We start from the raw sequence: 23,597 nt of genomic DNA, 5'->3' as shown, positions 1-23,597 counted from the left end.
TCCCAAGTGTCTTCTAAAAATGTTTTGTTCCTAAAATTGTAGAGGACTTCTATATGAAACCACATCTATAGGCTTCCTCCCTCAACCTTCTTCAAACGCAAAGGATACCGATGCTATCCACAGTGACAAAAGGTGGTGAAATCGGGTGACACGCGGGATCTTCTTCAGATTGGCTCCCCATCGTAGGTAATGTCTGCAAAGCCCTCGCCGTCTCCGTGGTTCCACCACTATGATGGAAAAAATAAATAAATAAAATGCAGCGGCTACATTCCCTGGGTTCTACCGTCTGTGTCATTGTAACAGTTACAGCATTTTCTACGCGCACATCATTTGGAAAAACTTAAGACGCTGACTCCTTGAGGGTCTCTGTCCCCATGGCTACACGGAAATGCTCTCTAAAAAGCAGCAAGGAAATGCCACAAATGTAAGCAACAGAACTACAAATGAGTGCCAACACTGAGGCTTACGGCGCCTGAGCAGCTTGATTGTTACTTTGGCACGCTGGAGAAATGAGCTACCGAGCAGCTACCGGCCAAAACCGCCAGCAAACACAACCCACAGATGCCTTCTAATCGCCGGGCGCTTGTTTTTATGGTGGTCTCCGGCGTAGATGCTAAACCATCGCCCCCCACAGGCTCATTAATCACGCAGCCTTTTGCCGTGGAATTAACGGGTCTCATTTGCATTTAACAAACCATTCTCCACAACTGCTAGCTTGTGTTGAAAACTCACCACCAGACAAGTGTACCAAACCTCCAAATATAGAACTACGAGGGACACGATTGCCTCTATTCCAGACACAGCACATTGCTTTGCTTGCACGTTTCTTAAAAAATTTTTTTCACTTTCCTGATGGCCTGGCTTTCAGCCAAAGGTCTGCTCTGCCTCTATGGTCTCCAAAACCAAGGCAATAACAAAAAGAAAAGCACTAAAAGGTGGGCTGGCCAGACACACATACAGCTGCTTTAAAAATTTCAACCTTGATATGTTTGGAACATACTACTGTACATTCCCTGTCCTCAACGGGATGCAATTAACAGTAAAAGCAGCACATTTCTTGGATGTGATGTCACTGGCGATCAAATTGTTTTACACCAATTTAGCAGACAGCAACTTTGCCTGAATATTTTTCCTCAAACTACATTCCAAACAGAAGATTGGTTTGATGGCAAAGCGATGCAGATGGATGGTAGATGCTTAACACGAGGGGCTAAGTTTATACAGTTGTTTTTCATTAAATTAACAAAATCCAACTGAGCTCCTCGTGGAAGAAAACTAATCCGGTCCAAATAGGGCTTAACACCACAGATATATTCTTTTTCTGCTGGATGAAGGCATGCCTGCACTGTATTCTTGAAAGTTAAAGTCTCCCTCTGTGTCAGGAAACAAGACCCCGTTCATCTTCACACATCTGTCAAATGTCTGGCGCTGTTGTTTTGGTCTTCGTCATCTATTAAAAAGGAAGTCAAAATGGCTTAAATAGCACTGCGTACATAAGACATTTATGCCGTGTCGCTTGCGTTGAAACTCATTCCTCACATCATCTGGCGTCTCAGCATAAGGCAATGGACCATGGCGACAGCAGATGGAGAAAAAAAGCATTTTCAAACACAAACAAAAAAAAAAGCAACTCCCCCCCCCCCCCCTTCCTTTTTTGGGCTTTTTTCCTATTTTTTTTTTTTTTTTTTCCAATGGGTGTTTTTTTTTTTTGGTAGCATCTTTAATTCTGAGGAATGAGTTATTTCTCACATGGTACCCACCTGTGAAGTAGGAGTCTGGAGGGAGAGAGACAGACCTGTCCTTGTTCTGCTCCATCCACTCTACCGTCTTAAAACTCACAATTGTGGCGCCTTAAGTACTTCTGGAATAAAAACAAAAAAATATTTGTGTGCAGTCGAAGTCAGCAGACTGGAGTGGATTTCCAGAAGCTTCTTTAAAAAGATCTGAATGAGAGGGGACACGACTTTTCCTGACCTCGGTGTTTCAATGTGAAGAGGGTCAAGGGCAGTTTTTCTGAATAAGAAGAAAAAAAACTTGTTGTTTAAGTAAGCGAAGAAAAGAACTGCATTTCTCCTGAGAAATTCACATTTCTTACACACAACAAACAGAAGGGATGGTTGAAGTACAGAAGATGCAGGGTTCAGCCCGTCATCCTATGACCATGGGGTGCGCGGGTTGAAGTTTGAGCGACATTGCCCCAGGGTACGGAGTGTAGAGCAGCAGCAGACACAATCCATTTTTGACTCTACAACTCAAAAGTATTGGACTTTTTTTATTTTCCATCAATGCTTATCTGGCCTGCAGTAAAAAAAAAAAAATCTCATTATGTAAGCATCAATTTCTACGTTTACCTTGTTTTAACTACACTTCCACAGGAGCAGTGGAGAAACCAAGAGAACAGGGGAACCCACCTCAGACTTTAAAGCTACAATTATTAATTTAAAATCCAAGGCTGAAATATTCATGCACACACACAATGCCTTTTCTTTCTTTCCTGCAATCTCTTTCTCTTTTATTCTGTTTGTCTTTGTTCTGGCTCTTTCTATTGTCTGTGTTGTGCAAAGTACAGAGGTATCCTCCACTGTGAGAGAAACGGGAGTGTGTGCTGTGCCGTCAGACCTCTGTAGCATCTTTCCTGTGTGAACGTGCTCTGACGGGTCATCTGCCGGGAGTCTGGACCGAATCGCTGAGTCATGGCACCGGTGTGTGCGTGCGTGTGCCTGCCTGCCCCGAGCTAAACATTCAGATCACTTTCAACCAGATAGAGTCAAAGTTGAGTCATTACGGGCAAATGAAAACCATAACTTGTGGCGTTTAAAATCCTTTGAAAATTTGAGGTGCTGTGAGCAAATGGGTCAAAAGCTATATCTGCACTCAAGGTCGTCTTCTCGATGGCCGACAACTGACAAAAAGCCATTTCTCTCAAAGTCAAACATCTCCCCTCTGAACAAAACTGAAACGCAGGATGATTCATCGCGTTCACTACACTGTGCAAGATGAGAACATTTTAATAGCGAGTTAAAGGGACAATTCAACAAAAAAAAAATTAAAAATCTACTCAGGCCAAACAGCACGCAAAACCCCTTAAATTACAAATCTGCTCTGTTACTCACAAAAACCTGTCATAGTGTTGTCAAAAGGCTTGGAATACAGCATATGAACCACACTTTTTACAGAACAAGGTGATTGAACCGTTCAAACAATAAACTGTTACATTTTATATAATAGTCGGGCAAAGCAGTACTTCCTGTGTTACATGTGCTCAAGAGAAATGAAGAAAGCAGAGCCTTCAAGTGACAGGCTTTCCTACAGTACAAGAGCGTGTTGTGCCACTGGCAAACATTGAAAAGAGAAACAAATGGATTGAATGAATTCTCTCAAAAACTATTAAATAATGAAAGGCTACAACCAAAAGTGGGATGGGAAAAATCGAAAGGAAATGTTTGTTTACCTACAAACAAGAAGTCTAACTTTCATTGGGATTAAACATGCCAAACAAGATGAGAACAAGTCCATCTCCCTTAAGCATCCAGACATCTCGGAGGGAATTGTGAAAAAAAAAACAAAAAACAGCTGTTTCGGTCATTGCCGTTGGGTCTAGCATGTGCTTACGGCTACAAAACAAAAGCAGTTCTTTTTTTTTCACCGTTGTTTGAGTAGAAACAAAGGAAATAAAACAGTCTCTTATTTGCACAGTGAATGCTGTTGTGGGGGCTCGAAGCAATACAAATCGTTGTGATAATAAACGTTCGGTCTGGTAGAGGGGAAGGGTCTGGATGCCCTGGAGCTAATGGTGTGTGAATTACTAGGAGCCTCCCAACAGCAGCCAAACCCTCCAGAGGACAAACAACACATATACGTGTGTGTGAAAGAAAGGGAGTCGTGCAAGTGTGATTTAATGCGTTTGAGCCTCTTCCTCGCTAAAGGTGTAATATCCTGGCTGACCTCCTCATCCATTTCTCCTCTCCTCCAGGAAATATTTCGGTTTCATGCGGAGGGAGCGCTTTGTCACTTGCACACACATTGCTACAATAAACCATTTGTTTTTTTATGAGTGAAAGCTTAAGGGTGCCAATATGATCACAGACACAGATCTTTTTGAAGCCTTCTTTTATCAGAATATTTGTAGTGATGCTCCAATTAGGATTTTTACAGACACCCCCCTTTCATTCAGAGCTGGAATTCATTTTTTTAAAAAAGTGGTAAGTTCCCGCTCTCAGTTGACTCTTGTTTTTTTTTTATAATTACAAAAAAAATAATTCTTAACAAAATGCACTGCATGATTATCAACATTTAGGTTTTTACAATTAATGTTTTTGCATTTTTTTTTTGCAGTTTTGTATTTTTTTGCAATATATTTTACACAGTGCACTGTATTTGAGGTGGCCTTATTTGTGTGTGCTTCGAGTGCATGAGCGCTGAATGGTTTAAACACTGGCAAGACTTAAAAAGAAGTGCAAATTAAAACTTTAATGACCGATGCGACACTGCCTCGATTGTGCAAGTGACAATTCCTGTGTCAACTCTGCTTATAGAGCGACACGAGTGCTGTGATTTGAAGCCATTTGAGCATTTTTAAGAAGGGAAAGACAGAGTAAGCGGTGAATCACACACGCTGTTCTAACATCTCAGAGAAGTGTTTTTCAAATTACTTTGTAAATTATTGAAGAAAGATTAATTGTACCTAACCTTCAGCATTATAATTATTTTACCATCGCCGGACAGAGATTGAGACGGTGCTGCTCCATGTCATGCCAAACCTCTCACAGCAGGCGCATTGTCAGCTTGAGACTAGTTTATGAGATCGGCCTTTATAGAGACCGCCGATCAAACTTCCCCAAAGCAATTACAGCCAATAGCGATCGTAAGCGGATCAATCGGAGCCACCCCAAGGTAAAAGCTTTAATGGGGAAGAAGCCCGCCTTTATAAATCACAAGCACACACAGAAAACATTTACCTCTCAGAGTGAAGGGCAAAATGATTTCTACAGACTCATGCATGTAGCATCATTCTTGGTGCATGTTTCCCTGTTGGCTAAATTTAAGAAAAAAAATAAGTGACAAAAAAAAGCCTGCTGCAGACTTCAGACATCCTGATGAATGAGACTGAATGAGATTTTCTGAAGGAAAACAGACAAGGAAACTGTTATAAAAAAGACAGATGCCCTGCTGGTTTGTCCTCTAAGGATGAAAGTGGGTTGGACAGGAGACGGGACATGTGCTGTCTCAATGAAGGACAGACACAGAGACAGAATGCTCCCCAAAATAACAGATTAATACCTTGTTTTTTTTGTTTCAGGTAGGTTGTTTGTGATAGGTATTTGATGATAAAAGTGATGAATAAATGACAAACTGATTTTGTTTTAATACTTACACCTACAATAAAAATATGCAATATGTTGAAGCTCAGGACAGCAGGTGGCGTTTATTGCACCTTAACACGTTGCAAATCTCATGACAACACTGGGTTTGGATGGACCTTCACACTGTTTGCAACACAGGGACCATGTCTACAGTCATGGTTTCGTTTTTACAAATTAACTGAACTGCAAATGATGTCAAAGCTGAACAAGCCTAGCTTTGAAGCTCGATTACAATAGAAATTCGTTTCAACGACAAACTGCAGAAGGCTAGAATGACACGATCAAAAGATGTAGATGTCTGCTGAGGGGCAGATCACCTCAAAGTGAACGCAGAGAGCTGCCTGGTCAAAAAGCTCAGGCATGGTGATATATACAAGACTCTTTCTGCCATCTGAATGACAAGCTAAACCGAGAGTTTAACAGACCAAACCAGGCTGCTGTCCCTTTGCTTTATGACACCTGACAAAATTTCCTCTGCTTCATTCTGCTTTTTAAATCTTTTTGAGGGGACAATTGGTGATAGAAGAAGAAGATGTTGAAAACAGGACAAAGTTGCAGGCTGAATTCAACTTGTGCAGGTGCACGAGCCCTAGCAATTAAATGTGCAACTGCTAGGTCATGTCTCAGATCATAATTTTGCTTTAAAAAGGGGTCAAAGTTTGTTCTATATCAAATGTCTGACATAAAGGCAAGGGACAACATGGACAGGAAATTAAAAAAAGGACAGGATTCTACAAAGAAACCTACAAATCATCTATTGCGACTTCAAACAACATATGCTCTGATATATAACCGGATCTTGCAGGTGACATTAATTCTCAAATCGGAACAGAAGTGCATCTACAGAGGAAAGCACACCAGGACGCGTCACGTCTCATGCACCTCCTTCCTTTGTGTGGTCATTGCAGATTTATGGCAGGTTTGGTTCGGTCCGATGAAGAGGTATGGCTGGGATGTGGAATCAATGCTATGATGATGAATTTATCATTTGATATTATACACAGCGAGATCTTTGATTTTTAGTGTGAGGACAGCTGGCGATCTATCAGAGCTTATTATTGGGTCTCCGACAGATCCGTCGCTCACGCGCTCGAGAGGATAGTCAGGAGCCGATGCAGACGCATTTGATAAACTGACAGATTGATGCATGATGAAGCATCATTATGCCTGTGACACTTACTCAATGTACAGACGGCTCTGAGTGTATTAATAAAGTCACAATGCGTGATGGATAATGGCTGACATTGATGATGGAACTTAGTCTCTCACTCCGTTCCTGACATGATAATGTGCCTCTGTGACATTGAGCGATTTGGACACAAGCGTCTGCCTGATAATAAAGATGAAATAGTCATGACGTCACAACAAACAAGAGACTGGTGAGACTTCATCTTGGTTGCACTTTTGCATGCCGCCTCAGAAAGAATGCAAGGCAATGGAATATTACTGTAATAATAAGTATTATTATTAATAAAGGTATAATACTTATATCAATAATAAACATTATTATTAAATATCTGCCGAGGCTGTAAATTATACCTGGCAGAGTATCAACCCCTCTCAGACATGTGTAGGCTCATAAGTCTTAATAATCAGGCTACACTGATTATGCTGCATTTTTAATTCACCAATAAAACAAAGTTACAAATCTTTTATTATTTTTACCCAGCTCTAAATCATAAACGCATATGCAGCATTCTCAGGATAAATAACCCAAACAAAAAAAACAGCTCTATTCCAGTGTGAGCCGCTGCCGCCGAAGCATTTGCTTGTATAGTGACATCATCTGTTGAATACGTGTACCTTGATGTATCCGCCCGTAGAGACCAGTACTCTGTTATCAGGGAGAAGTGCAGGTCAGTCACCCATCCACCGTGGAAAGAGTCCCATGGAGTCCTTGGGTGTCCGGGAAACAGATCTTCAGAAGAGCTCCATCCAGCATGCTCCACAGCTTTAAGATACCACAACACAATACAACAGTAGTACAAAAGAAGGGGGTTATCAAAATGCATACGGCACAACACTGATTCCACAAAAGTGTATTTATAATGCATCTTGTATGGAATCACGAAATCGCTTGTGTGAGAAAATGGCAAATGCAAATATATCCTTTTTTACAGCACTAAAGCCTGATTTCCAGATATTACACCGTGATGTGTGGACTTGACATTTAGCTGTGGCAGTAAACAGTGTTACATAGAGACCATGAGCTTTGAAAAAGCACCCCAAGACATAGAATTAAAAAATCACAGCATTTCTCTCTTTCTGTGGTTTTCTCTCACTTTCTCTCTTTGCGAGCAGCAACCTTAATTGATGAGGTAGATATTTCCTTGCACTTGGGCCTGTCTCCCAGAAAGAAAAAAAAAAAGCTCAGATAGAAGGCTTGGTAGAACTGACATGGAGGCGGTGCCGAGTTATGAGGCATCAAGACGTATTTGTCTTTGCATCACTTCTCTTAATAGCTCCATTAACTCTCAATAAGCCCATATTATCTGCTCACATTCACAGATGTCCGAAATTCACTGTAATTGATTAGCTTTGCCCATTTCAACTTCTTTACAACTCTGTTTAGCTGATTGTTCAATTAGGGGAACTATTGTCCCCAATAATGAGAGAAAAAAAAAAAAACAAGTGTGCAGTTAATATGTAGAACTGTTGCAAACACTTGCTGTCCAAAAAGATCTGAGATTAGGCATCAATCTCTTGGTTAAAAAAATAAATTAAATATAATACAATAAAAAAGGAGGGATTGGGTCGCAAAATATCAAAAATCCTTACCATAACACATACCCAAATCCCTTTGAAGTTTTATTAAGGCCACAATCAGATCTTTATTTCCCTTTTAATTTAAGTTTTTATTTACCCTAATTTCTCCGTTGTCATCGCCCGTCGCAAGTCGCTTGTTGTTCCAAGAAAAACGGCAGCTACGAATGCAGTCCTTGTGTCCCTTCAGCAAAAAATTCCATCTCCCCACGAGGCACTGTTCCACACCTTAGGAAACAAAATCGGCAGTTATACGCCATTTTATGAAGTTAACTGAACAAGTGCAAAACTAAAGTAATTTGAAGAGCTCTAATGCCGTTTTTGAGAGATCTCTTTGTGAAATGATTAATATAAACTGGAATCAGAACAAAGTTGAGCAAATCATCAAAACTGCTGCTTGAAATTTGTTTTTCCATCTCTAATTTTAGTCATGAGTTAGTCATTAATTGCGGTGGGTCCATTTGGCATGAATGCTTTTTCTGATCTGCTCTCCAAATTCACTTTGCCGTCCTCTCTCTCGCCAGTCGATGAGAAGATCTGGCAGACAGAAGTGAACATGGCATCTCATTAGAAAAGTTTTCTGGTAGAAGCGGTGTCATGCGGAATGAGAACTTCATCTCATTATGCTCTCAGATGAGCAAACTGGACTCTGACCTCTGATAACACAAACAGAGGGTACTATGCGTGTGTGTACGTGTATCTGTGAGCTTTGTACTGCGTTCACACAAAGTTAATTAAGCAGTATTTGGCGTCATTAACGCAAGCACCCACGGCTCAGTAAAGATACTCCAGGCCACCTAGCACCTCCCAACACAGACTCACACCTAGACTGAACAAAATAACAGTATAATGGGAGCAGGTGTTCGCACAGTCAGAGCCCAGGATTTAAACAAAAGCTCTGAGAGTTAAATGTAAACAATATCTTGTCCACTGACACTAATCTGATGTATGAAATTGTGCCCTCTGTTTCCTGACCTTAGCAGTCCTATCAGCCGATGTGGTGGCAAAGAGATGTCCGTCAGAGGACACATCACATGACAGGACAGCACCCTTATGACACTCAAGGTCTTGCAGCATATGCCCTCTGTTCAGATCCCAGACCTGCAACAAAAAGAAACGAAAAGACTACTTTGCTAAAAATGGCAGTAGGAGCTTTGCATTAATATGGTACACTTGACAAGATTGCCATGATTTGACAAACAATTAAAACTTTGAAAATTGATATTCATGACAATTATAAACTTATCTAAAAAACAAGTGGAAAAAAATTTATATGAAGGGTTGCTAGTTTTAAACATTTTCTGTTTGATCTATTTTGGCCTGTTTCACCGCATATGACTATCCAACAAATAATTTTTTTTATTTTTTTTTAAAAACACCACACGCAATCATATGCAATTTTATATATAAAAAAGAGACCATTTTACGATTAAAACTTTTACATTAAATAAAGTTTCGTAATTCATGAATTTACTATACACTATAAACAACCATGCTAGATCCTACAAAGATAAAGCCTAATTTATACTAAATCTGCACTCCTGTTAATCAGTTTGGTGTTGTAAGTTTTAAAAACAGTCCATTCTATTCTTAATTTTTAATTTTTTCTATTGCTAGAAAAAATCTATTTAAAACTATTTAGACTTCATACAAATGGAACAGGAAATCGAAAAGCTTTTATAATTTACTGCGACCTTGAATCAAGGGTAAGCACCTCTTTTCATGGGCCAAATTTAAGAGGTTCAGGACCATTTTTGTACCCTATTTGTGGAAAATGGCAGGAAGTTATGGATCATGTAAACAATCTTTCCCACAGAAGCCCTGATTAGAACTGGGGTGAAGTGTAACAACTTCTGCTGCTGAAATCTTAAAAAAGCTGTTTGAAAGTGATTAACTGAATGCCTAATTCCTAATTATCATGATTGACTGTGCTGTCAAGTCCACAGTTTGGCTTTGATTGCCCTGAAAGCAATGCAGTCTATAGAAAAAGTGTTAAATGTGGTCTTCATGTCATCCTTCACCTCTGTGTGTGCTAAAGATTGATTCATTCAAATGCAGAAACATTGGTAGAGGTTCAGTTTACCTTAAGAGTGCCATCAAACGACCATGAGAACAGGTGAGAGGAAGAAGAGCTGTTCGACAGGTGAAACCTCCTGACCGGCTCCTTATGGCCCTCCAGCACCAGACACTCACCTGTCCTCCACTTCCACACCTGCAGACGAAGACAACGCACATCCTTTCAAAAGTTAACTTTGACATTTAAGGTCTCCTGAAACAGATTTGCTAAGCTTATAGCATTGAAGTATTGATTTTGGTTCAAAGTGATAAACTTTGATACTTCTTTTTGTAAGTTAACTTTGACATTTAAGGTCTCCTGAAATTTTAATGTGCATGCTAGGGGTTGCACGGTTTTAGCGGTACTACGGTAGTATGGCGATACTAAGGCTCCAAAATACCAGTGGTGCCAATGTATTTTTTTTTTTAAAACGGTAGTATCGTCATTATAGTTCTACCGTAAGTAATGTATGTGGGGCAGTTGCTAAAACGTTCAAACACTTGTTCCTTCAAATAAACAATACAAAAGCACCTTTTTTGTACTGTCACCTTTCTGCGCTGCCCTTTAATGGCACAAAATGCTGTGTAGAATTAGCACCTTGGATGCGCAAGTAGAGCTGAGGCTGTACAGAAGCTGTGCAAATGCAGAGCGGGAGCTGCACGTGCTCCTTGTGCTTCCACACTGGCACTGTTTGTTGCATGCACACACATGCATATAACATGCTGTATAGTTATAGTTTGCATGATAAAAGTAATCTTAATGTTTAGATATACTTTTTAACTATAGTTTTAATCATTTAAATGAGCCTTTGAAACTTGGGCAAAAACTCCTGTCAATGATGACATGAGATTTGCTAAGCTTTTAGGATTGTTTTTTTGTTTTGGTTATTGTTGTTTGGTTTTTGTAACACGGAACTGCTGCGCCGCTTCTGCGTGCGATGTTAATACTCTAACCTGTTAACCTGATCGCCGAAAAAATAAGCGCTGCTTATGTCCTGCTTACACGTGCGGTGTGAAACCGGCATTATATAATATGTACAATTCGCACATAACGCGATACTACTTGGTATCGTCATACTTCAGCTGGTATAGTTATCGCAACCATGCGTTTATGGAATCATGACAACACTAGTGCATGCAGCAGTTCATAACTATCAGTTAGTAAACAGTTTTCCCCTGCTCACACTTTCTCTGCTGGTCATCAACAACACAATGTACCCTGTTATGACCCAGTGCCTAAAGACTTCTCAAACTAACAACAGCTGCTGCAGACCTTTGTGTGGTCTAGTTACTAAATTGCACCTGCAAAAACTGCAAGTATGACTTTTTCTCACAGCCAGAAAATACATACCATATAAAAGGTTTTAATCAAAAAGGCAAAAAAGGGGCAAAAATAAGCTTTTATATACAGGAATGTTTGGTAAATAATGTTCAAAAAATAAAGAAAAAAAACTTGTGACAAATGACATTTAGTATAGACATTTATTTATATTTGACTAAAAAATGAAACAGAATAGACCACATTATAAACAATTAGAAGTGAATTACCCGGACAGTGGTGTCTTCTGAGGATGTGAGGAGGGTTTCACCATCATCAGTGAACTGACAGTGGTGAACGGTCCTAGTGTGACCTGTGAGCTTTGATAATGTTTTTCCAGATGGAACCTCCAATACCTTCAGACAGACAGACAGACAATGTAAAACTTTGTTCAAATGCAATTGCAACTTTTTCTTTTATTTGCATTTACTTGATTGTGTACAAGTATTTTGCTTTGCACTACTAAAAATGAGAGAAAACCAAAAAAACTAATGAACCTTTTAAAAAGGGAGGAAAAATAATGACAAATATGATGGCAAAAAAAAAAAACCTGTACATCTAGGAAAAAATTGAGAAGTATGAGATGACAAAAGTTAAAGTGGAAAGGGAGGGGGGACAATGTTATATTGACATTACCTAAAATAAAAATAAAAAATGAATGCTTTATCTACGAGATATAAGATATCTCGTAGATATCTAAGATATCTGCACCCTGCATTAAACTCATATACAGCTATAATCTCATATTTCAGCAGTTAGTGCGTTTAAGTGCACACTTGAAGGTGGGTTAGTTTGCTCCTCTGTGTCTGGCGTTCAGGATAGCCAGACTGATTATCGGCCCTCTCTGCTGCATCTAAAGCTTCAAAATGCAAACTTCAAAAGCTGCCTGGGGCTACGGGAGAGTTTGCTGTGTTTTGGGAAAGTAAATAAGAGGTATTGTGTGCTTGCGGGATGGTATTCTGGTCTTGCGTGATCGAATGCTGTGAAAATGTAGATTATAGAAATCAAGGATGAATGTGTACAGAACACAGAAATAACAATGTCAGTGTTAAAGACAAATGATTCTTCAGAAATCAGTTTAATATGCTGACTTGTTGCTCAAGAATCATTTCTTAATGTTGAAAAGAGCTGTGTTGCTCAATGTTTTTGAGGGAAACTTGTTTTCAGCATTCTTTGAAAACATTCGACAGCATTATTTCAAATCGATTTTTCTGAAAAACTAAGGAAAGTCATAATAATTGCTGTGTGAACAGCCCATAACATTTCACACACTTGCCACTCACCATACCTGCACAGTACTGTAACTGTATCTAGCCCTAGTGCCAGCACAAAATCACGCTGCAAGTTCAGCAGCTGCAAGGTTCTCCATCCAATGTTCTTCAGAAACTGTCTAACTTTCACTCTTCCTGTCTGCGCACACACATACACAAACAAAGACCTCATCTTTCAATCTTTCCTCTCACTTCAATAATGCCAGCGGTCTCCTTGGGGGGAAAAAGACATGCAAGAAACCCTCCATTACAGACTAACTGTTTTCAATGCAAGACAATTGCTTTAGTAGTGAGCTGTTCATGCCATGCTGAGCTCTACACAGTCCAGTAACATCTGGTGCCCTCTGGTGCTTATTGGTACCAACATCACCACAGATGAAGGGAAGCCTTATTTACATTAAAAAAAAGCTGCAAATTGCTTTATAAAATGTTGCAACATCTGTTTAAAGAAATGTTCCAATTAAAATGGTCAACTCAAATCAACACAAAAATAATTTTCAGTTTAAAAAATAAGCAATTCTAAAAAAAAAAAAAATGTTATAATTGTCTGTGGTAAAAGGTATGCAACACTGGCTGTCAACAGTTTCATTTGTACCTGAACCTTGTACATTTCTTCAAGTTTTTTGTTCGGCTTATTTAAATCCATCTGTCCATCTCTCTTTAAGGTGCACAGAGACATTCAGGCAGAGATAGAGAGGAGCAATCTAAATAAAAGGTTGTTTGGCAGTAAATGAGTGTAACGTAAGATTGATAACACACTGCTTATTCTATCAGTCAGCGGTTACCTCTAGGCGTCCACGCTGTAACCGACGTACCAGTCACATCTATTACACTACAGTACACACACTGTGCAACACAGGAGGACACACACTCGCCTCCAGCACAATGACATTCAGTAGGGAGAGAAGGGAAGGGACGGGTTCAGGAAAGGAAGGGCGAGAGATTAGAGGGCAGTTGACAGCCATGGCAAATCTCATTGCCGGAGGTGAGTCAAAACACCACAAGCATCCTGAAGGCTATTTTTACCCAGAGTGCTTTGCATGCTCATCCAAATACCCAATAAATTGAGTATAATATAAGGATGAGACAGTTGGAGATGGTGATATCCCAACAGGTAAAATACCTGTACAGTTCCATCCTCAGTTCCTAGGGCCACAAATGAAGCACTTCTGCTGATACACGTACAGCGAATCCTGGACGGTAACTCTTCACTCTCAAACAGGATGGCACCTGCTGATCCAGTCCGTACCTGATCGACCACAATGCAACATTACATGTCATACATATGCAATCAAACAAAAAACAGCAGCAAGCTAGCACTAGATGCGCATGTCTCTGGTGGACCGTACCTGTAATCGGTTTCTGCTGTCTGGTGCCACTATTGTAACGTCACTGTGGGAGAAGAGAACATCAGAATCCCTCTTCAGAGCCACAGCAGAGGAGGTGTGAACCCGATCTGTTTCCCACAGCTAGACAAGCGTTAACACTTGTTGTGATAACAGGTCAATATTGTTCAAAGTGTAACTGCCAAAAAACTGTCACGCTACAGTAAGAGAGCCCCCGAAGCTAGCTTACCTGATGGTCTGATCAGAGGAGGAGGACAGCAGGAGTGAGCCGTCAGGTGAAAACTGGACACAATGAACCCAGCTTAGATTGCCATTGCATTCAGCTTTCTTTTTACTGGTCTCAAAGTTCCACAACTTAAAAAAAAAAAAAAGTCAGGTGAAAACTGGACTTAACACACAGAACTCCCAACATTAACAACGCTTTTATAAGCGATTTACAAATGAGAACAGTAGAAACAATCATCAACGAGAACAATTGTACCTTATACCATGTTTTACATTGTTCATTCATAATAATAACCAACATATCTGCATGTCATGTGTTCAATTGTTTTGTTTGGGCAAGATTCTTAAAATAACACTTTTATTCAGCAAAGATGCATTAAATTGTTCAAATTTTTGGAATAAGAAATTTTTTTCAAATGATATTCAAATAAACAGTACTTTTTGAACTGCATTTTTTATTTTAAACTTTCTATTATAAAAAACAAATGGTGGGGGTTTGTTATCTACAAAAATTAGATTTTTCTCTAATTAGATTCTCTGTCACAAGAATTTAGTAATGTTTAAAAAATATTGAAATAAAGTTATTTTAAATAATTTCACAATATTACTGTTTACTGTATTCTGATCAAATAAATACAGCTTCAAAATAAATAAATAAATAAATAAATAACCTCAACCTCCAACCTATGAACAGCAGTGTACTATAAAGACACCTGGACCTCCCTTAGACACAGAAGCTAAAACACAACTAAGGGGTACAAGGGGTGCAACGCAACATGCAGGTGTGATAGTTTAAGTGAATCATTTCAACCGAATATTAAAGATCTTGGTCTTATGGTCACACAAAACTACGGTATAGAAACAAAAACACTACCCCCGAGTTAAGTGAAGAGGCAAAATGTGTTTAGAAATGCTAGCTACAGAGTAATTTAACAAACTGTTTTCTCTTCTCGGTGTGCTGTACCTCTACAGTGTAATGAGAGAGAGCAACGGCCAGCAGGCTGCTGTTGGGACACGCGTGGCAGTACTGCACTGTGCTCAGACGACTCGTCTTCATCTCCAGCAGCATGTCTGACGTCTTTACGTCAAACACCTACACGATACAAAGACAATATATAGAGCTGACAAAACCATGAGCACAGGGAAAATAGGAATAAAAAAAATTATAATATAATAATAAATTATAACAACTTCAGTAGATAACTGAAAGGAGAAATTTGTGTTTTATGAATGCTTTTATTTGAATTACATTACATTTGAATACATTATCATAAGATTATGCCTGTTAAATTTAAGTGTTTGTGTGATTGATGTGAATCAGATTTATTTATATATATATATATATATATATATATATATATATATATATATATAATATAAAAGCTGTTACAGGCACCAAACCAAAAATATTGAGTGGCAATGCCAACTCCACTCATTTCACAACAACACTCATAAAATCACTTACAAACACAGTGTTTCTGGCAGCACAAATGATCCGTGAGCCATCAGCCGACCAAGTGCTGCATTTCACGATGGCTTTTATTTCATCGTCACTCTCTGGGAAAAAACTATTGACATCAATTGATTTCCACTCGTTCGCAGATGACACCTCAAACAGCTGAAAGATACAAAAGACAACAGTGCAAGAAACACACATAAGAGAACACCTGTACAGTACTGACCGAAGATGATCCAGTAGATTGAAACTCTAATAAATGTGAATGTAAATACATGACTTGATCTACAATCTCACATACATATAAAAAAAGAAAGATACATTAAAAATTGAAACAATTAAAAAAAATAAAAAATTAAATCAAATGTATTAAATAACCAAGCAAATTAATAATTAAATAAAATTAATAGGCAAGTAAAACAGATAGACAATAAATCAAATAAAGCAAAGGAACAGTCGAGTAACCTTCAAGGTGCCGTCACTGGATGAAGTGGCAAGGTAGGCGTCGTTAGGAGAAAAGCAGCAGTGATTGACAGGTTCCATGTGTCCAAACATCGTGTTCTGAGAGGTCGGCTTGTTGGGGTTCCATAGCTGCAAGACATACAAAGACAGAAAGAAAAGAAAGAGGGCAAAAAGGTAAGACGAATAGAATCAGAAAGGATAACATATGCTTTGTGTAGGGGTCTTGATCACTCTGTCAGGGTCTATTGAACAGGACAGCCTATATAAGAGAAGAAAATATTTAGTCTGAAGGAAATGTTTTGTGTTCAACACATCTGCCTTTACGTTCTCTAAATCTCATTTCAGAGTGTTTCCTTCACTCCTCATCCAGAGATATTCCACAAAATGCCCCTTTTGTGCTCACACCTCCACTGGGGTGGGGGGGGGGGTGCTCTCATTACGTTTTTGACACCCATGCTTGCTCACTCTCCATTTTCGCACCCTCAAATGAATACAGCTCAAGTGCAGACTCCTGCTGTCACACTCCTACAGATCTCCCACAATTCTCTGCAAATTTCACAAGCTGTAAAATTACACGGCTGCCCCGTTCCCCTCCTCTGCTGTTCCGAGACAGCGTCCTACCAGCTGTCATTCTCATTACTCATGTTCACCAAATCTGCCTCTAAATGTGGACAACGAGAGGAACCGGAGGGTGCAGAAAAAATTGCAGATGAGATTTAATTATCAAACTCTTTGGAGCACTACTACTACACACCTGCTTCCTGCACCGCTACACACTGGACATTCTTTCGAGATGAATCTTTTAAAGAATTTCAAAAATAGCCATGAATTCACAAGTTAGAAGTCTGAATCATTCTGAGAAAATGCTTCGCTGGAGTTGCTATTGAAATAACTTGGTAAGAATTATGAATTATTATGATATAATGTTTGTGTTGGTTTATTTGTCGTTTGAGCAGGTGGCCAGCAGTACACGTCGGCCTGTGTTGGTGAACTGGCAGTGGTTTATCTGTTCCTCGTGTTCCTCCCCAAACTCTCTGATAAGAGTACCCTGCTCAGCACTCCACAACTACAACACAAAACAAACTTCTCATTCTCCTGACTGGTGTTTGAACAATGTTCACACTAGGGGTGCATGATAAATATCGGCCGATAACTAATGCGCATCCCCTCGGTTACTACACAGAGCCGTTGTTAACTGACAATAAACGTGGATTTGCGCAGCTTGTCAGTTAACAACGGCTCTGTGTAGTAACCGCTGCTCTATGTGAAATAATGCACCTGATGGAATTTACCGCTGATTAGAGAACCGGCTTTACTGACGAGATGCGCATTAATTATCGGCCGATATTTATCATGCACCCCTAGTTCACACACAACTTTCCCACATATTGACAGTATAGTGTGATCGTGTCTGTCGAGCAACAAAAAGAAAAAGAAACAGTACACGTTTGTAACGGCATGATGAAGAAAATAAAAAAAGAAATTCTGTAGCAAACTATTACCCTACAGAGAGATACTGATCCACAAATAAAGTAGGCAAAGAGACAGACACACTAACCTTGACTTTCCTGTCACTGGAGCAGGTAGCAATGTAACGGTCATCTGGAGAGAAGGCACAGCACAGAACATCTTCGTCATGAGCCTGAAACTCCAGAAGTTTCTCTCCAGAGGTTGTTTTAAACACCTATTGAATAAAAAAAAAAAAGATACAAATTGGGATGTCATAATACTATAAATAATGTCAGGATAAACAGCGGGACACAAATGGATATTTACCCGCAGCGCCTTGTTGGCCCCACAAGAGGCGATTTTACTCCCATCTTTGGAAAAGCAAGCATAATAGACAGATCCCTGTTGAGGATGCACGACCAGCCGGACAAACTGCCCTGATGATTATTTTTGTTCCTAAAAAGTCAAAACATGCTTTCAATCAAAATAAATCTGTTTTCAATCTGATCTACTACATGAAAGATACTGTGTGAGGCAGTGAGAGATACATACACCCAGTCCAGACAGAGCTGCCCTCTGCTGGCCCTTTTCTGCGCCTGCATCAAGGCCTGTCTGTAAACCTCTGAACACACGGGCTGAGACAGAGCCAACTGCACTATGTCAGGAAACGGCCTCTGCTCCAAATGATGTCCATTTAAAGACAGGAACTCCTGAAACTGCAGTCTAACCTCACTATTCTGTGTGAAAAAAAACACAATTCATCATTAAACAGAACAAGAGGTGATGTGTTATTTAGGCTCATGATGAACATGACAGTTATTTTATTAGCAATAAAATGTGAATGTAATAATTCTGAATGTTCTATTGCTTTTAAGATGTGCAATTGTGAGGAACATCAATAACAATCAAAGTTTAACAGCATAAATACCTCTTCATCTAGTATTTCACCATATTCTACATAATCGTTGATAAGATGGGCAGATCCCATAATCTGAGCTTTCTCTTTGACCCAGTCCAAGGAAAACATCAGTGAATAAAGCTCCTGAAAATGAGAAAAATGGAATGTTCATGATGTAACAGTAATCATTCGAAGATTCTACATAATCTCCAGAGGAGTGGAAATATTATTGTAGGCTATGTGACATTACCTTAGACAGTCCTGCTTTAGCCATGTGGTATGGAAGGAAGCGGTACCAATACAAACAGTCTATATCTCCAGAGCTAGGTGGCCTTTCATTGTAGAACTGCTGGTATTGACGGATCATCTTTTTATGTAGTTCCTACAGGAAATAACAATTCAGACCTTGTTCTCCGGCGGTCTCTCATAAAAAAAGAGGTGCAACGTAACTCACAGCAATTTGATCACGATTCTGTTCGACGAGAAAGTCCCTCTGCAGATCATGAAGGTAATAGTGGTACGGTCGCTGGTTACAGTCTCGAAACAGCAGAGATTTATTCACAAACTCCTGTAGGACGTCCTCCACCTCCTCCGGCTCAAGACCCCACAGTACTGACAGAACCTGCATGAAAGAAATAAAATTATTAAAAACCGACAAGAAAAAAAAAAAAAAGATATCCATCCTTGTGTCCCACTTGTAAGTATAATTTAAATTATGAATAATATAAATGACATTGATTCTGCATCTACCATTACTTTAGTAGTTGGCAACAGATTTTCTGTCTGACCTTAGCAGGCACTTTGATGTATTTTTGCATAACGCTCAGGTCTCTGTACAGATCTCCGTGTTTTGGCTCCAAAACCTGCAAACTGGCATTCATGGCCTGGTCCAGAGCTTCATAGTCATAGGACGATGACTTACGGATCCGCTTGAACTGCTTCTTCTGCAGCTGTCGCAGGTAGTAGCTCCAGCGGTCAGGGAACTCCCTCAATAGAGCTCCAATCAAAGAAACAACCAGAGGAGAACCTAACAGGATGAGAAACATTTTAAATGGTCAGAGGTGTAACGTAGCTCACTGATGGTACTTCATTATTATACCATAGTATTAAATACTATTACTGAATTGTTATTCCAAAGCGATAGACAAAGGAAATATATATATTTAAAATAAAAAAAACAGTGTATTATATATAAAAACACAGTACGAAATAAAAATAAATTAATTTAAGGCCAATTAATTAAACTTGTAATTATTAACCTTAAAAATAATTTCAGAACCAGTTACAAGCAAGACATCTATTATAAAGTGAATATGACATTGTACAGCGAGGTAGCGGACAATACTCAGCCCTAATTAACAATCAGTGGACGAGAAATGCTGATCTTGTGACCGAGTCATGTTTGATCAGCTTTTGCTTCAGTTTTGCATAAAAAGGGTGATTTGTACCTTTACATTCGCTCACAATGCTACGGGCCTCTTCTGGAAGTTTCTGCGGTTTTCCATTGACATACAAAGCAAGAATTTCCAGGGCTTTTTCCTCATCTAGGCCGCTCTCAACGGGCACTTCAAACCTTGTACCTACACACAAACAGATAGAAGCAAACACACAAACAGTATGAACCCTTACTTTTGAATGAAATTAATATGTTAAATGAATTAGGCAAGATAGCCGCAACAATATAGACAAAGGAACAATTCTCTCATAACCTCAGCTGAAAATAGCTTATCTCCAAGAACAGCTGCTCTCAGTTATCAGAGTTTTACGTAATTTCATTTAGTTCAGAAGTTGCCTTGAATTTCATTCAAATTTCATACGCAAGCAAGCACAAGATCCAACCTAGTCATGGATTAACCTAGACTTTTATTCAGGAATAACCACTCCGTGTAGTTGGTCCAGAATCCATCTGTGAAATGCAAACTGGATGCACTAAAATTAACTTCTCACCGCTCACAGAGTCGGCCAGACTTCGATTACGCGTGGTCAGAAGAACTCTGCACTGGATATCAAAGGACCTGAGAGCAAAGCTGTCCCACACATCATCCAGAATCAGCAGGGACCTGATAGCAGAAAATGAGAAAGGAGAAAGGGGCTGATTATCAATGGATGTACATGTTCTGTGTAAATAAAGTGCACTGTAATCACATCCTTCCTGCACTCACCTGGGGAACCTGCGGTGCATTAGAAACCGTAGACGCTCTTTAGCCTCTTCCACGGAGCAGGGTGGCCGCTGACTGGTGTCTGAACTTTGACCCTGCTCCAAACGAAAGCATAAAGATTGCATCCTTACCAACAGGTCTGCCCGCTCACATTGGCCAACAGAAAGCCAATGAACACCACCAGGAAAACACTCTGAGCAACAGAGAGAAAATAAAATGTTATATGAGCACTTTTAGCCCTGTGGTCTATTAGAAGTACTCTTAAAACATGCTTTCACATCGTTTTTAAATGAAATAATTTGTCCACCGTCACTTTTAGAATATATTATATAATTACAATAAAATAAAATTAAAAAAGCAAATAAATAAATAATAATAAATAGAAAGAAACACTAAAAACAAACAGAATTAAGACGGATTGAATAAATAAATAAACACATACATCCATAAATCGCAAGAAACACCCGAATAAAATATTAGAAAGGCATGCATTTAAAAATATGAACATTTTATTAAAAAATAATGAAAATCACGAAATCCTAAACACAATGTTAGGTCGTTATTATTATTAATGGGGTGGTCTCTAACAGCCTCGGCAGCCATCACAGACTTCCCTGAGCCTGCCATGCCAAACACAGTGACCCAGCCTGGTGTATTCTTCAGCCGGTACAGCTTCTCCCGCATCAGGTTGAGCAGAGTGGGTCGACTCACAAACACCACAGGTCTCTGAGGCACCCCACCTTCACTCAGAATCGCCTGGACTAGAATAAAAGCACACAAAAACCTCCAGCATCTTCCAAAACAAGTTCATACATGTCCAAGTGGCTAAAGTGGTTACCAGAGGGAGACACTCTATCAGCAAAGCTACGCTTTCCCACAGGGCTGAGGAGAGGCAGGCCACTGGGGAGGTTGGCCAGATCTCCATAACTCTCCCTGACCAGCGCATTGTAGAAGGAGATATAGGCCCTGTTGTCTTTCATCAATAGCACCTCTAGCAGTGCTGCAGCCTGCTCTTTTCTAGTAGGCTGGAGAAGCAGGAAAAAAGAAAAACTTGACTTACAGTACATTCACTTTTTTTAGATGTAAAAAGCCAGCAACACCATAACAGACCTTGCTAAGCACCCTTGCTTCTTCATCGTTCGTCAAGATGCCGTCTCTGACCATGTGGTCCATCAAGTAGGAGGCTTTAATGTCCTGCTCTAGAGTGTCTTTGAAGCGCAGCAGGCAGCTCCGAGCACGTTCCTCTCATCTCCACATAAGCTGTGGTGCTCTTCTGAGGAACGCTGCACTTGATTGACAGTTACTCAGTGCAACAGGGCAGGATGCATTGAACTATATGGGAGAGTGCATACAGATTAAGCATTTTAATTACTAAACCAGGTACCATTTTACACAAAAACCCAAATTCTGAACACTTGTTGGTTTAGTAACCGTGATTATTTATTTTAGAATTACTCAGAACATTGCAAGACCTGAGGCCGTTTCACACCAAGTTCTAATATTCTATAATTCTGTGAGAATAGAGAAGTCCACACCACAGTTGTAACGATAACAACAGAAACTATATCACTGGACCACTTTCAGAGCGATTTGTGGAAGTGGGACGATTCGGGGAAGGCGACATAACTGCAGCATGTTCTTGCAAAACAAAAACAAAAAACTTTATAGTTAACATTCTTGGTGTGAACAGGCCTTTATGATGGGAGAATTCTGTAATGCAAAAAAAAAGTCAACAAAAGTCGTACATCTACATGGTCCATTTGGAAATTTACATTTTGGGCAACAACCTGCTCCTTGATTTAAATGCTATAGTAGCTGCTGATTGGTCAGCACATAAAAACCACTAAAGCTGAATCATATCACTGCAGCAGGGCTGAGTCGGCTGCATAGCAATGTTCAGTTGAGCCATCATAAGCACTATTCGGACGGGACTAGTTTTCTAAACTACGTTTGAGTTTCGATTCTTACCACCTGACGTCTGCAATTTTCATGTACCAATTCGGACAGGACTAACATCTTCGTGTTTATTACAGAGGTGGGAGGGTCTGTTTTGTGCATCTGGGCGTCACAGAGATCACGCGCTCTGTACGCGTTCATTGCATATAACGTTAGTCATTCGGATCGATTACCATTAGTATTATTACACAATAAATACTAAAAACTAAATGGCTAGTATAGCAAAACCATGTTAATGTGTGGTTTCTTTTAGTTTAATTTGTTTTTGTAGTAGGCTAAACCCATTTTTAATTTTCATAAAGGTACATCTGTAATTAAAACTTTATGTAACTGAGTGCATAAATGAACGTGAGTAACGTTAATCTTACCTGACGCTGATATTACAATAGCCAATATTAACAGTGTAAGTGATCTGGCTCTTGATTTTATTTTTTTTATTTTTTTTATAATTATTATTTCTTTGCCGGGAAGCAAATATATCAAACATGCGTGCTGTAAGAGCATCTACGGTAATTCACGTTGGCCAAAACACACAAGGAAACGCGTTGTGAAATAAAATATCACCGGCAATCACAGACATTCGCATTCGGACGGGATTAGTTTTCTCAGAGGATCACTGAGTTTGCTAAAAAACAGTAGGTAATTTGCTCTGGAATTATTACAGAGGTTGTGTGAGTAAAACACAGACATGGCAGATTCCGACGGGATTAAAATCACCAAGTACGTCTGTGAAACACAGATTTCTCTAACGACCCCCTGTAAAACTAGTCCTGTCCTAATAGTGCTTAGACTATATTTTATAGATGAAGGATGTTTTATTAGACTTACGTTTTAATAATAATAATAAATTGTAAATAAATAACTATTACTAATTAT

At 39.4% G+C, this 23,597-nt stretch overlaps 1 pseudogene; it reads right to left on the bottom strand.

Moving 5' to 3' along the window:
* Positions 1–7,145: 7,145 nt before the first annotated feature.
* On the bottom strand, positions 7,146–22,303 carry LOC109086520 (annotated as a pseudogene).
* Between the last annotated feature and the right edge of the window lie 1,294 nt (positions 22,304–23,597).

This window comes from Cyprinus carpio, chromosome A4 (genome assembly GCF_018340385.1).
Source record: "Cyprinus carpio isolate SPL01 chromosome A4, ASM1834038v1, whole genome shotgun sequence".
Lineage (NCBI taxonomy): Eukaryota > Metazoa > Chordata > Actinopteri > Cypriniformes > Cyprinidae > Cyprinus > Cyprinus carpio.
This window is presented reverse-complemented; position numbering and strand designations above follow the sequence as displayed.